An 18,858-nucleotide genomic window follows, 5' to 3' on the forward strand; every position below is an offset into this window, starting at 1 on the left:
AATCATTTCTGAAGATTTTCAACAATGCTACAAAGTCTGACTGACAAGAAACCAAGTGTTTTTCCAGCACTGAAAGAAAGGGGAGAGGGACATGTTCAAGGGGGCGAGACACAGCTTGTTCTTTGCGCTAATCCAGGGGTGTCAAACTCAATTTCATTGAGGGCCGCATCAGGGTTGTGTTTGACCTTGGGGGGGCATGGTCAGGAGGGGCATGGCCATCTCAATGTCACTCATGTTGGAGGCACCTGTGCTGGGCCAGACGGAGCTGGGGGGATCCATTGTCTCCAGCAGAGGAAGGCAAGATCAGGGAGAGTTCCATTTTTGACTGTGACGGCCTCCTGCCAGCAAATATGGAGCTCTGTTTTCTCTGACAGAGGCATCATGAGCCGGTCTTTTGCTGTTTCCTGGGTGTCCCAGTGGGCCAGATCTAAGCTTCCTTGAGTTTGACACCGCATCTCTAATCTATTGGGTAGTGAGAGGAAAAAGGAGTATGGATTGATAGTCACTGTTTCAAGGTTGATAGAAATGAAGATGATTGCGGGTTAGTTTCAAACTGTTGTGTGGTGGTGTGGAAATGCAGATGATGTGCAAAAGGAAAAAGCTTTAAAAGATGTTTGGGGGAATTACTTGTTAGAAGTTATTTTAGCTATAAATTGTTTATTTCTTGCACAATTTTGCTCCATAATTTTTGTTCATATTGATTATCAGGTACCACCTTGAGACAGCGTTCTTTTCATCCTTAAGTACTGTATGTAATTAAACACCAGTTACAAGACATAATATACTTTCTTACACATGCAGATAAAATCACATGGGTTGCTATAGGCATTTGAATTAAAGCCAAAGGACAGTGAAAAAGAGAAAGTGCTACTTTGGGAAAATTTAAAGATGGTCAAAAAAAACTATTGATAATCAAGCATTAACATTCTGCACATGCTTAAGAAAATTAAAATTGGCGTATGTTGTTGACTGGTAATTATCTATACTAAGTCCAGGGATTTTTATACCAAACTAGAGCCTATTGGGTCCAAGACAAATTGAAAATACATCCTATTTCCTTATTTTACCTAAGAGAAATTGATGACTCCCATATATACTACAGAGTGTGTGAGGGTAGTCCAAACCAGCTGCCACCATACCCAACAGTCATCCTTCCATAACTGAAAGGAGTTCTGTGGTTCCTCGCAAGGAAGTTTCATAGACATAGACGATAAGTATGCACATCTTTTCCCAACATATTTCAAAGATACTTGGGGCTATAATCCATTCACACTTTATTTCAAAACATGGAAGAAAACATGCTTCACACATTTAGCATATCTAGCAATAATGAAAGATTTCCTGCATTTAATTTGTGTTTGCTAATCATACTGATGACTCAACAATTGAAAAGGCAGTTTTGAACAATGAACATGCATAAAATAGTTTTAAGCACCCTTCCAGAATACAGGTAATCCACATTAAGTGACCACTACTGGGAATGGCAACTCAATCATTAACTAAAGCGGCAGTTAAGCGAAACCACCACACCTCTACTTATGATCTTCCTTCAGCTTTCCTTTGCTTTACAGACTTGCAAGCGTCATAAATGTGATCATTGGCTACAAAGTTATTTTTTCAGTACTATCATAACTGTGATTGGTCACTCTACAAGGTACTCGCTAAATGAAGGCTTCCTGTATTGCCAGGTTTTTCTCTTTATACAAGTTTTGCAGATCATTCTTAACCTGACAGTTGGATGGATTTTTTTCTGGCTTGTAAATGCAAGGAGCAGTCATGAAGTTCCTTTTTCAGCCTCTGTCATAACTTTGAACGGTCACTAACCAGGGTGGAATAAGTGAAGTTTTTACATACATTGTAGCAAAGCTACAATACAAAGCTACAATACAAATACATTCTTTTAGCTTTGGGATTCTGCCAACACTGAAAAATCAGATAAACCTAAAGATGATTCCATACTGCTAAAAAGGCCTCATGTACAAATATATCTAGTCTGTCTAGCATTTCTATTACATAGCACATCATCATAATACATTACCATCTATAGTGAGCAAGACTGTTAAAAGAGCTATAATTTGTGAGTGATAACCATCTCTGGTCTGTGAGTTTCAAGGTTCACTTCAACTCTCATCTAAAATGACCTTATTGACAGAATTTTATGGAAGATCCAGATAGCATAATGACCCACTTGTAACACTTCCATGTTTTCATTCTACATTTTTCAAGCACACAAGCATACGCATGCATTAAGGATGAAACAAATAACTTTCTTCTTCTGAAGCACTTCTTGTCTACAATCCTACAGGTAAGTTTTATGTCAGTGATTCTAATTTAATTAAATGAAGCTTGCTTGCATGTAGCAATGTACTGGATAAGAGCATCTCACATTTTATAGCTCCAGTTACTGTAACTTGAGTCAATTGATGTAGCATGTTTAAGCATGTAGCATGTAAAAGAAGAAAAAAACAAGATAATTAACTTAGAACATTACAAACCAATTGCATATCACTTATAGTAATATCTGTATTCTATAGCCAGGATTTACTTAGAGTTTGGAGGCAGCAAATTTGTCCAAAGGGATAATTGAGAAACTGAGGTCATGAGTAATAGAATTACAATGCTGGAAGCGAACCTATTCCAGTCCACTGTTACATTCATGAAAGTCTCTGGTAAATTACATTCCATTCTTTGTTTGAAGACCTCTGATGAAAAAGCCACCATTTCTTGTGGCAGCCTATGCCACTGGCTACAGCTCACACAGTCAAGAAGTTCTTTATCTCTAACATGAATCTCATTGCTTCTTGTTTTGGTCCCGTCCTCTGGAGCAATAGAGAATAAGTGTGACAACACTTTAGATCATGGGTGTCAAACTTGCAGCATGGTGTTGTTGACACATGACATTTCACAATGTTTTTTCCCTTCATGGAGCTGGGGTGGGCGTGGCCTGCATGTGACGCATCTGGCCTGCGGGTTGCCAGTTTGACACCCCTGCTTAAGATGATTGAAAACACCCTTCAGTCATCTTTTCTGTAGACTAAGCATATCCAGATCTTTCAACCATTACTCCTATAGCTTAGTTCCCAACCTTTTATCAGTCCAATTTGTCACTGTCCTTTTGAATGGTGGTAATCTGAATTGGGCAAAGTGCTCCTAATGGGGTCTGATTAGGCCAGAATAAAATAGAACAATTGTTCCTTGTGGTCTGGACTCTGTACTTCAAAAATATTGCATTTGTTCTTCTAACAAATGGCAATCCATTGCTGGCTCTTTCATTAAGCAAGAGGATTGATTTAATTGCCCTTAAGTGTTTAAAAAAAATACCAGGGTGGCGGCATTGTTCTAATGTTAACAAAATTATATTAACGTCACAATTTCAGGATTTTTGTATCTTCATACATGACCTCTTGGGAATTTTTCTTCTGTATAAAATATTTGCATCCCATTTTTATGTTTTCATTGGTGTCAAGACCTTGGATTAAAAACAACACTAGCACAGTACTAATTTACTCCATGGTCTCCTGTGTCTTCCTTTGCTCCTCTCCTTGAAAAACCAGCATAGCTGCAGGACTGTTTACTCCATGGCTTATTTCTCCTTTATCTTTGATGTCCCAAGATGTCAACAGCAGTGAATTTATTATTGATTTTATAAGTACTTTTACTGTAACATGTCAGTCAGGATTAGCTTCAAGCTCAAAGAAGCTCAGGCACTGAGCTGGATTTGCACGCAATGTGGCTCTTTGGTTCTCAGACTCTTTAGCTGAGCCAATGCTTTATTTATAAGGATGACATGTGCTGTGAAAGCAGGGACAGCCTCCAGCTAGCTCTGTATCTTGTATACACAACATCAGTGCCCTGTGTATAAATCTGGCTTGAAAAAGTAAGTGGATCAGAAAGATGTATCGTTTGCTGGCATGTAAACAGACAGATGAGTTTATAGATTGCATTAAACCCCAGTGGCAGTTAGTAGTGGGAAAAAAGGCACACTTGCAGAGACTCTCCAACCCCCTCTTTCTTCTTGGTCCTCTTCCTGTCTGCTCCTTTCGTGCCACTTTAACCATGATTTATAATATACCTCTACCATATGGCCATCTTTTCCCTGGTTGTGACTTCTGTGCAGGGAAACCACATGGAAACTGCCTGCATTCCTTCACCTGTAGCACAACAGCAGGGCCAATTGGCCAAGGCTTCTCGGCGATTGCACACGTGACAGAAATAGCCATGTGCACAGCCACGGTCTAAATACAGTCTCTACGCTGATTGCCAGCAAGGAAGTGAGAGCTATGCAGGGAATGTGACATTTTGGTCTCTGGCTTTCTCAGCCTTGAATGTTACACTTTCCATGGAAATATCATATTGAGCTAACATTCAGAAACTTGGCTAGTATCTAACCATTCATAAATGAAGCTGTTGTTTGATTTAAAGAAATATGGAGACGAAACAATAAAGCCACATATCCTAAACTAGGCCAGCTACGGAAATAAAGTGTTATCCACTCATCCCTGAGTCTGCAGAAAAGTATCCTAGCATGACATTTCAGTGCTCATCCCTACTACCCTGTCCTCTGTCTCCATCACCAGCAAATGGAAAAACAGCCCCCTCTTCATAGCACACAATAAGAATAGAGTGGGTGTGCTAGCACAACACAACCAAGTATCTCTAGGCCTCTTGTGCTCCTGCTCCCACACCCCCATTCTATAACAACACAAGCTGAATAGTTGTTGGTTTTTTTAAAGCCAAGTAGGAACCATGAAGAGAATTAAATCTTTTGAAGTGTTGCCTTGACCCCATTGTTTCACTGACCACTATTCTAGCTTTGCACAAAACTGGCAAGAGCAATAAAGAAAGAATTCGTAATAATCTCAGCAGGATCACGGGATTATCAAGCACTACAGCACAAATCCACTCAACCCCTCATGCTGCAGTGGGCCCTATGCCTGACCTCATTATACCTCATTCAGAAATAACTTGCAAGTCTCTTTTGGATCAAGTTTGGCTATGGAGGTTGACAAAGCTCATATTCATGTGGTTTTGTTGATGTTTAAAACAATTATGCTCAGTTTTTACAGAGCATAATTGATGTTTAAAACAATTATGCTCAGTTTTTACAGAGCAATAGCAGACAAAGTGCTGATAAGGGATGAAAGGAAAGGGGAGAACATCATCTGATACTTCGCTGAGCATTCCCACTCCTGATTTCCTGACCTCAACTTCAAAATCAGGGGTGGCAAACCATACAATGACACACCTTGGGGCTGCCTGTGGATAGCATTAAAATTAGGGAGGAAAACCTTACTTTAATACCAGAAAAACTAAAGACAATTTAAGTTGAAGGCAAGGCTACAAATTGTTGCATTGGTACAGCTTTAGTACTGACTCTTCTGTTAAGATAAACTTAGCCGAAAGGCTACTTTCTTCTCTCCTCCTTCTCTCTTTTGAAGTTTTCATCAATGAACCTCATTTTTGCTCTTGTTTTTGTATTATTAATAATTAATTATAATGTCTGAACTTTTGGGGTAGTAAATATCTGAACTTATTGACAGGAATAATATGATAAATACAAAAAAGAACCCCTATTGGACTGAGAAAAGGCAGTGGATTGTTAAAAATTTACTACAGTTTAATTCTTTCCAATGATATATGAAAACAGAAGGGGTTTTCATATATGACAGCTTTTCCATAGCCAGCCTTAGCATGCTCTCCGGGGAATTCTAGAACATTGAACAATGGATGCCAACTGATTTCACCATCTTCATCATTTAATGTACAAGCTTTTTGTGGCTCCACTAAGCAGCTGTGCGCTTGGCCAAGCCCCGGTTTTCCTTCTTGTAATATGTGATTTCTCCAAGCCTGGCAGTTGCCTGGAGCTTCTGCCTCTGCTTCAGCTGCAACTTCGAACCATTTACATCTCTGGAGCATAGCAGAAATAATTTATGAATAGTTGTGTTTTTAAAACCTAGGCTATGGTGCTATATTAAAAAAAATAGATTAATAGACAATTATAACTATTTTAATGTAGTTGATGGGTTTTTCCCCCAGTTTAAAGTAAGTTGCACTCAGGTAGAGAAGACTGATGTTTATAATAAAAGAAAAGGATGAGAAAATTACATAAGTTAAAACTTCCATTTTTTTATATTCATCTGCTTAGCAAAAATAAACCTGATTGGTGTGTATATCCTGGCAGCCATGGTTCAGTGTATGGATTCTCAAACTTTTAAACATCGCACCACATTTTTTTCAGTATTCATTAACTCTCTCACCTTTCCACCCAAACATCTGTTAAATCTGTTTTCCATTTTGTACATGTATAAAAATATGCATAAGGTATATGTCATCCTAATGAACTGTTCCAATCAGACAGCCCAGCCCTTGATCCTCCTACTGTACAATCATGTAATCTTCCCAGCACTTCCTCCCCTCCCTTCCTTCAACCTGCCAACTCCAATTATCTTTGTTTGAAATTTATTGTATTTGTTATGTGAATAACTTTTCTTTAAACATTCATGTCTTCTGGTGCCTCTTGTAATCTTTTTTTCACACCTATCCTGTTTAGTGAATCTCTTGTTTACTGTCATAAATATGTGCATTATGAAAAATACATTGTTGGCTTTTTAGTTGTTGCAAATAAATGAAGTACATGATCGTAGAATGAGCCTACGATATACCTTTTATCTTGCTAGCTTGCTTGTTTGCTTACTATAAGTCCTTTATCTCTCGCACTCAATGAGAGAGATAAAGGTATAATATGTAGCCGAAAAAAGAACTTTTTCACCATGCAGCTGAACTTCACTTGTATTTGCAATAGTTTGAATTAAAGAATCCATATTTGTTGCACTTTCTGAACCAGCTAAGTACATTTCAAAGCATGGATCACAAAATTTTCATGTTTGACTGAAACCTGAAGCCATAGTTTCAGGTTTGAACATAATAAGCTACCATTGTCTTTATTACAAAGCTGCTTCACAGAGAATAAGTTTCCAAATACATAACTAAATAAAACCAACCTTCTGAATCTCATCTGTATCTGTTACATGTTTGCACTTCAGAAAGTACAACATGCAATCTCATGCGGCCCTGCTTATGAAGGAGTCATGTTAAGATATTGTGTTGTGTTTTCACTGAGTACATTTTATGCGAAGGAATTTATCTATTTGTTTTTAAATAATTTGTGGCCATTTTCAACTCATACACTCTGACTATAGAATAATCACCCAGTGAAATGAAGCTCATTCTTTAATATATTTATTTACTCGTTGGATTTATATCCTGCTGAAATAGCTCCTTTCAATCTAAAGCAATATAGCCTTTGGTCAGAAAGGAAGTTCTAATCCAGATTCTTTATCGATTCAATTGATGTGGAAAAGAGCAATGAAATCAAAGCAGAAGCAAAACTCTGGGGGATTAGGATGTGGTTCTTCCTCTGAGAGGCATTATTTATTTTATAAATCCCATGGGAGGTTTCTGATTAAGGTTATGTGTGAAACAAATGACTGTATCTTGGACAACAATTAAACATTTGAGTGCCTGCATTTGCAGATGGTATGACAACTGAGCAACCATGTTTAATGCAAGTTTGCTCTGTTGTTTCATAATTGGAGCAGTGTAAATGAGCATTTTACAAATCATCTGATACTCCAAACACTTCTGATATGAAGAGTCTATTTTTTTGTGAGTCAAACAGCAATAAATTAAGTCAGATTCTTTTTATTAAATGTAGGTCTGTTCCTGTCAGATATAAAGCAAATGATAGAATATTAGGGATGTGCCATGGTACTCAATATTTCTCTTCTAGAATCCAGTTGGATAAAGTAGTAGTAGGAAATGGTATCTTAAACTGTTTTACATATGATGAACATTAGGTCCAGTCTTAAAAATTTATATATTGGTTTTGTGTAAAGAAAAGAACCGCAGTGAAAATATTTTCTGTGATGCTCACTAAGGAGAGTCTACATTTCAGTCATGAATACATTTTTAATGAAAAAAATTATAATTCCATCTAATCACATTATATGTACCTTCTTTCTCTTCAGAATAAAAACAGTGCAGTTTTAATGCGTGTGTTTGTCTTGCTACATTAGAGATGTCTAGCCAGATTGAAATAGGATTAGTGTAACTGTTACAAATTGTAGAAAAATCACTTTTGACCGCAGATAGTCACAGCAATTCAAAGAACACAGCTGAGGTATTTAAACAGACAAGTGTAACAGGCCACTTATGACAGGAATTCTGTTAAAATATGAATAGAGAAAATATTTATCTCCTTTATATCATATATAAAGCCCCTTTCAAAACTATCTTCTAATGATCTGATTAAACTTTCCCCGACTGTCTTTGCCAATTTATTTCCTGTAAATAGATTAAGGCTATTCTCCTGAATATAATTTAATATGTACTAAATTTAAGAATATATAAATATGTATTAAAGTAAATATAGCATCATTGAATTGAGTTTGAAGGGGATATTTGGCCATCAAGTCCAATCCCTTATTTTGTGCAGAAATCCATAGCCCAGCCCCTGCTTAAAACACTTCAAGTGAAAGGGAGCTGATTACTTTGTGAGGTAATCTGTTCCTTTCCTGAACTGCTCGTAGTATTAGTTGTAATTTTTAATATTCATTAGGAATCTGCCCTCTTAGATTCACTACTCTGCCCTTTGGAACAAAAGATGATGGGTTTTGACTTTCTCCTTATTAGCACAATATTCTTTTACTCCCCAAGATTAGTACTTAATTAGTACTCCTGGGTTTAGAAAATTTAGAACTCTGCTGCCTTTGACATGACCTGAGTTTAACTCATAGAATCATCTGTTACAATGTCCTTCCTGTTGAAGACTACTTCAGCTTCAATCACAACAATACAAGAGCACACAATAGATTTAAAGTTAATGTGAACCGCTCCAATCTTGATTGCAGAAAATATGACTTCAGTAACAGAGTTGTTAATGCCTGGAATGCACTACCAGACTCTGTGGTCTCTTCCCAAAATCCCCAAAATTTTAACCAAAAACTATCTACTATTGACCTCGCCCCATTCTTAAGAGGTCTGTAAGGGGCGTGCATAAGAGCACCAACGTGCCTACCGTTCCTGTCCTAATGTTCCCTTGATTGTATCCAATTTCGTATGGTTATATATATGCTTATATATCGTATAGTTATTTCATGCTTATGCTTATATATACTGTTGTGACAAATAAATAAACAAATAAATAATAAATACTTACCATGGATTCTGGGGAAGAGAAGTTTCTTCCTCCAGTATTAAAATCATCCTCATCCAGTGTGTTCTTCATTTGCATTATAGCTAAGTGCTGTCCTTGCTATCCCTCCTAACTATGAAAACACATTTTTTTGTATCCTGAATATGATGTTCTGCCTGGAAATTCTCTAGTTCCAGTCCACCTCAATTCACTGATGCCTAAGATGTCAATGTGTAGTCAATTCATTTCATCTTTCATTGTGTTGGGCTTCTCCATGTTCACCCTTCTGATGTTCCATGTTCTCACTCTAATACTGTCACTGCAACTTCAGATTTTCTTGGCAACTGCATGGCAACGCCAGCAACTAAAACATCCTGAGGGTTTTACTTTAGTATTAAGTTAAAACCACTAGTATTCCAAAAGACGTTCAACTGTACCTCAGTAGAATGTTGAATTCCACGAGAGGGACATAATCCAGCATGATTTTTCTTTTATTCATGTGGTTTTCTTGTTAAAATACAGAATATCTGCCATGAAATGAGATTATGTCTTTGCCATTGTCATTAAAGTGATCACCTGCCTCCAGCATCTTCCTATTCACTGCTGCCCGATGTATATGTATGCTTGCTTTAGATGGGCGGCTGGGATGACCTTCAAATTTTGGGTGACCATACTGGGTTTATATACTCCTGGCATTCTTCGCTCATCCTACCCAGCAACAATATCATCTCTGCCATAATAAGGCAGCACAAAAGGATTTGGGACTGGAGTACAATTCCTCCCCCCCCCCCCGTTATTTTTAACTTACTTCTTAATTCAGTATAAAATATTTGCCAATATTTGCTCCTTATGTTGGGGAAAAGCTGCAGATTAGCAGTATGGGATATGTATGCCAGATTTAAAACTCTCAGTAAAATGAAATGCTTTTTCTTGAAGTTTTGCAGTTCCAGGGACAAATATGCTAGATAGCACTAGGCAAAATATAGCCTTATTCAATATAAGCAGTTTCATGTCAACATAGTCATCAGTTTACTTGCATGTCCCTTTTCCACAAACCAAGGCCAAACTCTGGTGCTATTATTGTTGACATCATCATCATCAACAACAATAAAGCGCTCCATGGCTTAGGGCCAGGGTACTTACGGGACCGCCTGCTGTTACCGAATGCCTCCCACCGACCTGTACGCTCGCACAGAGAGGGACTCCTTAGGGTGCCGTCCGCCAAGCAATGTAGGCTGGCGGCCCCCAGGGGGAGGGCCTTCTCTGTGGGGGCTCCCACCCTTTGGAACAAACTTCCCCCTGGACTTTGTCAACTGCCGGACCTTCGGACTTTCCGCCGCGAGCTGAAGACCTATTTGTTTGTTCGCGCAGGACTGGCATAGGATTTTAATTAGTTTTAATGTTTTAATATTTTATAATTTATGGGTTTTTATTTTAATGTTTTAATTCGGCCATTTGTGTACTAAGTTTTTTAACTCATGGTTTTATGTGTATATTGCTGTCGTTTTTATTTTGGATGTAAACCGCCCTGAGCCCCTCAGGAGAAGGGCGGTATAAAAATTTAATAAATAATAATAATAATAACAACATTCAAATAAGAGTCTCCAAAAAATTTCCTTATGTACTGGTTAACATCACATCTCTGGAAACACAAATATTGTTCAAACCAGTCATAGTGACCTTCCTTCCTTTTGCTTCAGATTGAAAGGTCAGCATTAAACTAGCAGGTGTTTTTTTTTCCCCTTTCATTCAACCATGTCTGAGTCTCAGAGACTGCCTGGACAAGTCCCTGAAGTTTTCTTGGCAAGGTGGTTTGCCATTGCCTCCTTCCTAGGGCTGAGAGAAAGTGACTGTCCCAAGGGCATTCAGCCTAAGGACTAGAATTCACAGTCTCCCAGTTTCTAGTCTGATGCTTTAACTATTACATAAAAATAGTAGTGGCAGCAGTAGTGGGTTCCACTTACCTTCACTAAAAGTTCGGAATTGGGAGTGCACATGCGCATGTGCTCGCTGCGCTCGCACGCGGCAGTTCTGTGCATGCACAGAGCGTCCATGATGACATCTGGGTGGGTGGGCAGAGCCGGTAGAAACCTATCACTGAGTGGCAGCCATAAAATCCTTTGGTTTCCCAATTCCCCATTCCCACCATAGCCGTATTTTATTATAATTCCATTGCAATCAGATAGATACTTATCTGGAAGAACTCCTGAATGAATTCAACGGTGCGCACTTTTGAATGGATGCACATAGGCTTGCAGATAGGACACATATGTTGTGCTCCAAAGGTGTTACTTTTGAAAACTAAATAGCCTGGAAGGCCACCCTTCCCCCCTCCCCTCCAAAAAGCCATCAATCCTAAGAGCATTGGTGTAAAAACAGGGGGAAAATAGTGATACTATTTGCATTATATTTTTGGCAATGCATGGGAAATTGGAACACTCCCAGCTACAATGCATTCTCTCTAAATTTCAGTTTGGGCGTAGCTGCTGGATTCCAAGCAACATGATGCAAGACAGAAACAGCAACCTCTGCAGGCTGTTTATACCAACCTCTCAACATAACTCTACTGTGCTCCATATTTTGGAATTGATGCTTTGTTTTGAAGGCCTGTAGCTAAGTGTCAGTAGGGAAAAGGCCCCTCTTTGAAAGCCCTCATTCATGGATGTTGTATAGAATTAAAGTCAATCTTTCATATAATGATAAGTACTATAATCAGAAGGATTTGTACTAATTCCATGCATGTTGTGAATATTTGATTTTTTTTTTAATTCTTGAAGGGATTCCCCTCCCCATTTGCTTTACAAAAATTTGGATTCCTACCAAAGCCTAATGACTCTACTTTATAATAATCTTTTCTAAGGAGCTAAACTTGAAAACTGAAAGGAGGAGGGAAAATCCTGCTAATTTATTTTAGAAAAAAGGTGTCATAATTTGAGTGAAAAACAGCAAGCAGAAGGATAAGAAGTTAAGAAAAGGCTCAGGCATACAGTAATGTGCTTTGTACCTAGAGGCTGTGAGAGAAGCTTCAATATGTTTTAATGTTCTCACAATCGTCTATTTTCACTTTGATAATAGGTGCCAGTGTAACTGATGTGTAAATCTGAACATTCAGCCCAGATTTCATATCTTAATAAGCTATACCATATGTTAGTTCTGTGTATCATATTGGGAAGGTATAAATGTTGCTCTACTTTTAAACAGAAACCAAACTTTGTTTTTCAAAATGGCGAGATATGCAGAATCTGCTTCTATCTAGAGTAAATGTTCATTAATGTGAACTGATAAGCAGGAAGTAATGCTGAACCTGACAAGCAGTACGAAAATCAGGAATGACTAGTCTGGTTTTCTGAGGAACTTCAAATGGGGAAAAAATGCTACAAAGGAAATGTGTGCATTTGTTATTGGGACGGTTGTGAATATATTTTGTTGGCATTTAACATATGATTTAACGTGTCTTTTGTTCTGCAGAAGCTGTATTACAGGACCATTATGTAAACTCATTGTCTGTTATGACCTCTAATATAAGTTAGCTAATAAGGCAAAAGGGTCAAACATCTTCTCCTGTGGAATATACTTTTAGGGATTACCTGTTGCTTCTCAGGTGTGAACAGATTTACACAGCTGTTAATTGAAGGGATTTGCCCTCTGAAAGTAAGAAACTGACAAGCATGCCAAAGAAATGCAAGAAATCCCAAGTTCCAGGTTACTGCTCTACTTGAGACTCCATGGCAGTAAGTAGCTTAAATTAGGCACGAAATAGTACTCAGTTCTCACCTCTAAATGGATGGGCAGATTAAAGCAAGTGCCCATTGTGTTTTCTTGTGTTGGTTCTCAAAGTGTAGCATTAGTAAAATTAATTGGCCAACTCTAATTCATTCAATAAGCCAGGAGCAAAAAGAAAAATCTCTAATTTCAGTTTGATTAAGCCTAGTTGAACATACTTAGTACATGATTCTTGGCATGATTGCTTCCTTTTTGCTTTTCAACAGGATTTTGGAACTATCTTAAAACCTGTTGCTTGGATTAACATAAAGAAGATTATTACATTTTCTGCCACATTACTAATAGCTCTTTCTAGGCTTTTTAGGAAAGAGCAGCAGTTCCAGATGTTTGGGAAGGAAACATTTTACTTGCATCCATTTCTTGCCTGAGAATAGTCACATTTATAAATAATCTGTATCAGAAGAGGTTCAAGAGGAACACAAGTGTCTTGAGATCCTTAAACTTTGATTTCAGTCTTGCCTTTAATACCGTAGCCTATAATACTTCACTAAACTGGCTCTGAAATTGTATATTGGAGACATGTTGAAATAGTGACTGTGGAACTATTCATCTTGCATATATGGCATTTGAGCTGTGGGATCTCACAAAAGCTCACTTTATCCTCCATATTTTTCATATTCTATAAATGCATGAGGTTTTTAGATTTCAAATAAAATGTGCATCCATTTCTTATTGCCATTTGAGATGTGAAGCTTTGCAGATAGTAAGTCAGTATCTCAATGTAGTAATAGAAGAGTTGCAGGTAAACTGAAACTGAATTCCAACAAGCCAGAGACCACATGAAAAGGCAGTTCTCATGAGTGGAAATTGATTATTGCAATCAGTTCCATGTAGAGGCTATATAGACCCACTTTAATTCACTTTTGTCACTGGAAACTCACATAATCTCAGAGCCTCAGATATGTTATAACCATCCCTGGGCATTGTTTGCCAATCTACCATTGTTAAACGATATATATGTCCTGTTTTATATATTAATAATGATATTTTTCTTTGTTCATATGTTGCCATTCTGGTGGTATTCAAAGCTACTGAATATACACGCCCCAAAAAACTATAAAAGTTCAGCTTTTAGACTGCCAGATAAGCTTATATTTTGTTTTGTTTATGAAGACTGTATCTACTTCACAGCTATTCAAGCTTGCCGGTATGCCAGACACCCCCTGTAGATACTTCCTGGTATGCGCTAATCAATTAGCCCTCTTACTTCTGCACATTGTCTATTCCCTTTTCTAATTTCCAAGTATCCAAAATATTTTTTACTGCTTCTTAACTGATCCAATTTCTATGGGGTTTTTTTTTCTTAAAGCTACGTCTGGCAGCTTTTGGTTTTCAGTCCTACGAACCTACACAATTAGTTTTTCTTTGAATTCAGACTGTATTTGTATACATAAATACTCTGAATCCAAAACAAATTATTTAGGTTGGATGGGAAACCTGGCTTCTTGCTTCTGCGCTTTTTCAATCTGTTGGCTACAACAAAATGTCTTGTGACTTCAAGTTCTGATTCAACTTGACTTTGAAATAATAAAGAGAGCAGTCAGATCAGAAGATTCTGTTAGAAAGTAGAACTAGTTTATCTGGTTGTGTTTTGTATCTGGCTGTAGGACCCACCCCTCTCCTAGAAGAATGAAATATTCTAGGAAATATTAAAAAGGCAGAATATTATACCTCCCTGATGAGAACAGGTGAAACATGCTCTTGGAAAGCAGCTCCCACCTTTGTTAATAGCCCCGGAAAGACTGGACCATCCTACCTACAAGACAAAAGGCCTTCAGCTCCAGAGTGGTAGGACTAGCCCTCACTCAAGATCCAAACTAGGACAAAGCCATTAAGACATAATAGGAATTGCCCAATACCCTTTCAGAACATAACTGTTTTCATTACATCATCACCCAGCAAGATTCAACCAAGCCTGGGACACAGACAGCCTATAAGGTTAGCTGGACCCCTGCATAGACCCCTGGGAGTCTGACAACCAATAGGATACATTTCTTGCAAGGCCCAAGAGATGGTATAAATATTTCTCACTCTCCACTCCATGTGGACTTCTACCCAGAATCACATGTGCTTGGTGGTTCTGCTTCACCATTAAACCATCCTTCCAAGCAGTCTCCATGTTTCCAGTGTCTTTCTTCCCACTTGGAACTGAACCCAGAGGGACATTTCTTCCAACATGGTCTATCTTGCAAGGCTGACATCAAATGTGTAAGTCTGAAAATATATTCCTCTTCCCCTGGTCCTCTTTACAGCCCAAGAAACTAGGGAGCGTCCCTTTTGAGCTGCTTACTCATCTGCATTTCTTCTGCAGACTAAATTGCCTTTTATCTGACTGTTCCTCTGGCTGCAACTCTTTGCCCTGTCTCCCAAGGTCATTGCCCCATCGCATTATAGTTGCAAACAAAAATACAGATGCTAAAGAAGCATGTTTCAGGAGAGTGTATGTTAGGAAAGAACATGAACAAAAATGTATTTATTGCATACCCAAATACAAGATTTTAATCTATAGATTGAAGCAGAAATGGTGTGAAATAGATGAACGAGGGAAATAGTGCTAAAGTGTCATTGTCCCCTGTTGTCTGTCTTCTTAATGCAAGGGTGAGTAACTTGTGAACTATATAAAAGCTCTAGCATAATTTTCACAGTCCCCAGAGTCCCCCAAGATCTTGTCCATGAAACATGGCAACAAATAGCAACTTCGGGTGTTATGTTTTCTTTTTATTTACTAATCAAATGAGTGCCAAAATTATTATCTTAAGACCCACTACTTCTCTGACATTGCATACTAGCCCAACACTCTTATACTTCTTGGCCATTTAAAAATAATAATAAAACATAATGCCTTCCTGTAAAAATAATTGCCTGCCTGTTTTTTTTTTAAAGAAGTCACTCATGTGGGTTATACAAAAGGTAGGATTTTATACAGGTAACTCCCAATGAGCTGGTCTATATAGAGCACAGGTGTCAAACTCAATCGTGTCACATGATGTATCATGATATATCATGGCATTTTTTGCCTTTGCAGAGCTGGGTGTGTGTGGCTTGTGCATGACGCATCTGGCCCAGTTTGATAGGCCTGATATAGAGTAAAACATTATAACATTATTTATTTATTAACAATATTTATAAACTGCCCCAGTCTAACCAATTTGTGGCAATAAGTTCATTTTATTTAAGTAAAATAATCCGTCAATGTGTTATTCATGCCACCAATGTTGCCATTTTCCATCAATTCAATATCCCAAAGGTGCTTTTTTTCAAGAGGCAACTGAACTTTCTGGTTTTTCTTTGGAGATGTTTCGCTCTTATCCAAGAAGCTTCTTCAGCTCAGAGAAACAAAACAGCTTCAAAGAAAAACCAGAAAGTCCAGTTGCCTCTTGAAAAAAAGCACCTTTGGGACAACCATGACCTGAATGACTAAGAACCTCCATAGTATCAATTCAAAAATAAGTTGTGATTGTGTTCCTTTCTCAGTTTCAATATAGCAAAATCCTACATCTTGGACTGCTCTAAGAATTGTACTTGGACTAACATCCTATGCCCACTTACCAGTTTAAATAGTTTGAATTGCCCCAAAGTATCTCTTGGGAAGAAAATTACATTACCTGGATCTGTCTTGGCATTTTTTCAGAAGTATTTGGCATTGCCTACTTCCAATATGCTTTTTATTTTAACTTCCCAGTCTAGCCCAAAATTCTGGAATTCCTTGAAAGTCTCCTATCCAACTTCTAACCAGCTTGTGAGATCAGTTATGGTCAGATAGGTGTTGCTACCTACTGACAATTTTGTTATTCAACCTCAGGCCCAAATTTGGCTTCAAAACCTGCTGTAGAAGATTTAAGAGTTCTCTGAAATTGCATACATGAGTGCAGGTTGAAAGACAAGGCATGATTCCACCGTAAGGACAGAACTTTGGAAGAAATTAGCATTTTAAGGGCTACTTTCCATAGAAAGGGCAATCTCAGCAAAAGTGGATTGCCAAGGAGTGTACAAAATATTTTATGCAAGAAAACACAAGAAAGACATAGGGCAAGATATTTTGTATTTCTGTTTTAAACAATGTTGTATTGGGGAAATGTACACTCCTAAGTTAAGGAAACTGTTATGATTTTGTCTGTTCCACAGAGCAAAAACTGATTCAACTGACATGGTAAAATTTGGACTTTAAAAAAATTGCCAGAAAAAAAAGTTGGCTGAACTTCTCTTTCTAAAAATAGGAATCCATTCAAGCCTGAAGATATAATTTTTGCTTTAGAAAGATGACCTTGAAACTAATTATAAGTCAGGCATAAACCTCTGGTTTAGCAAAGCTGTTTGAAGTATATAAAGGGTATAGAAGCATATAGACGGTATAGTTTTTGTCCTTTGTACAGGAAATTTTTAATGGAAGATTCATATAAGTTTGCAAGAATATTAACAACAGATTTCATAGAATGAATACTGTCTGTAGGGAAATCCATCCAAATTTTGGCTGTCACATTTTGAAGTGATTCTGCATGGGGAAAAAGGAAGAACTGTTTGTTGATGACAGAAATGGATAGAAAAGAATCCAGGAGCATACACAGAGCTAACTGTTCCCCTGATAGATGTTTCCTCCTCCCACATTTACTTATTTGCAGATTTAGGAACACTAACAACTTCCCTCCTCAATATTCTCTTGCCCAATTCTCTGGCATCTGAAAAGTGTGAAGTTTGTTCTGCCACCATCTACAGTCTAAGGCTTGGCTTGATTTCTAAACATTCATTTTTGGTTTCAGCTGTCTCAGGGCCCTTCCCGGTTCTTCTCCCCATCCATGGGGAGAAGAACTTCAAAACTTCTCCACAGTTTGCTTGCTTGCTTGCTTGCTCATTCGCTCATTCATTCATTCATTCATTCATTCATTCATTCATTCATTCATTCATAACAGTCAGATCACTGCAGAGAAAAAACACCATGACCTTGATAGTTTTAGAGCAGTTCATCCTTTCACACTGTTCCTCTCTGTTTTATTTTAGTTGTAATCTAATAATGCTTGGCTTCCTTGTGTGGTTAAGAAGGAGCAGAGGCAGGGGAACAACCAGTCAGAATCTATGTTGGCCTTGCTCCAGATTAAGCACCAGGTCAATCCCATTACCAACCCACACAATCTAGAGTAATATTTCTGAAGTTGGCTTTAAAAAAAAAAAACCTGGAGCAGCCTGCAAAATGAGAAGCTTAGGCTGCCATGTGGAAATGCCCTATAATTATCATGGTCTGACAAATATAATTACAACATATGTATGAGAAAAGTGTTCAATTTATGGACTAGTCTGTATTACACTGCAACTCAACACAGCATACACAATTACAGTGTTTAATAGTAGGAAATCCAAGTAGTGCCCAAAGCAATCAATGTCACATTGCATTGCAAGAACAGCTTTGATGCAAGTAACTGCCTTTTCCAGTGAATTTATCTGACGGTTTTTTATTCTTGCTTAATATTTAAAACATGAATTATAATTCCAGAAACAACTTGGGAAAATCAACAGAAATAAATAATAAACAATAGACAAATAACACTATCTGGTTTTATTAATATACTTAATAGAAAAATGCCACTTTGATAACATTCCCAATTAAGGAAGACTCTCAGCAATTTTGGTGAAAAGGTAAAATACATGAAGACACCATTTTTGCATGAAACTCTACAAAAATATTCAGACAAATGCATAGAACCATTTGGGATAATAATGATTTAGTTAAAGTACCCCAACTTCAGTCAGGCCAACAGAGTTTTGGATTATTTTATTGTACTATTTTTTACTGTGCTGTTGTATTGTTAATTGACAGGTCTGCAGGTATATGTCGCAATTAGTTATTATTTGTTTATTTACTCAGTTTATATGGCTACCCCAACTCTCAG

This window comes from Ahaetulla prasina, chromosome 1 (assembly GCF_028640845.1).
Source record: "Ahaetulla prasina isolate Xishuangbanna chromosome 1, ASM2864084v1, whole genome shotgun sequence".
In the NCBI taxonomy this organism is placed as follows: Eukaryota; Metazoa; Chordata; class Lepidosauria; order Squamata; family Colubridae; genus Ahaetulla; species Ahaetulla prasina.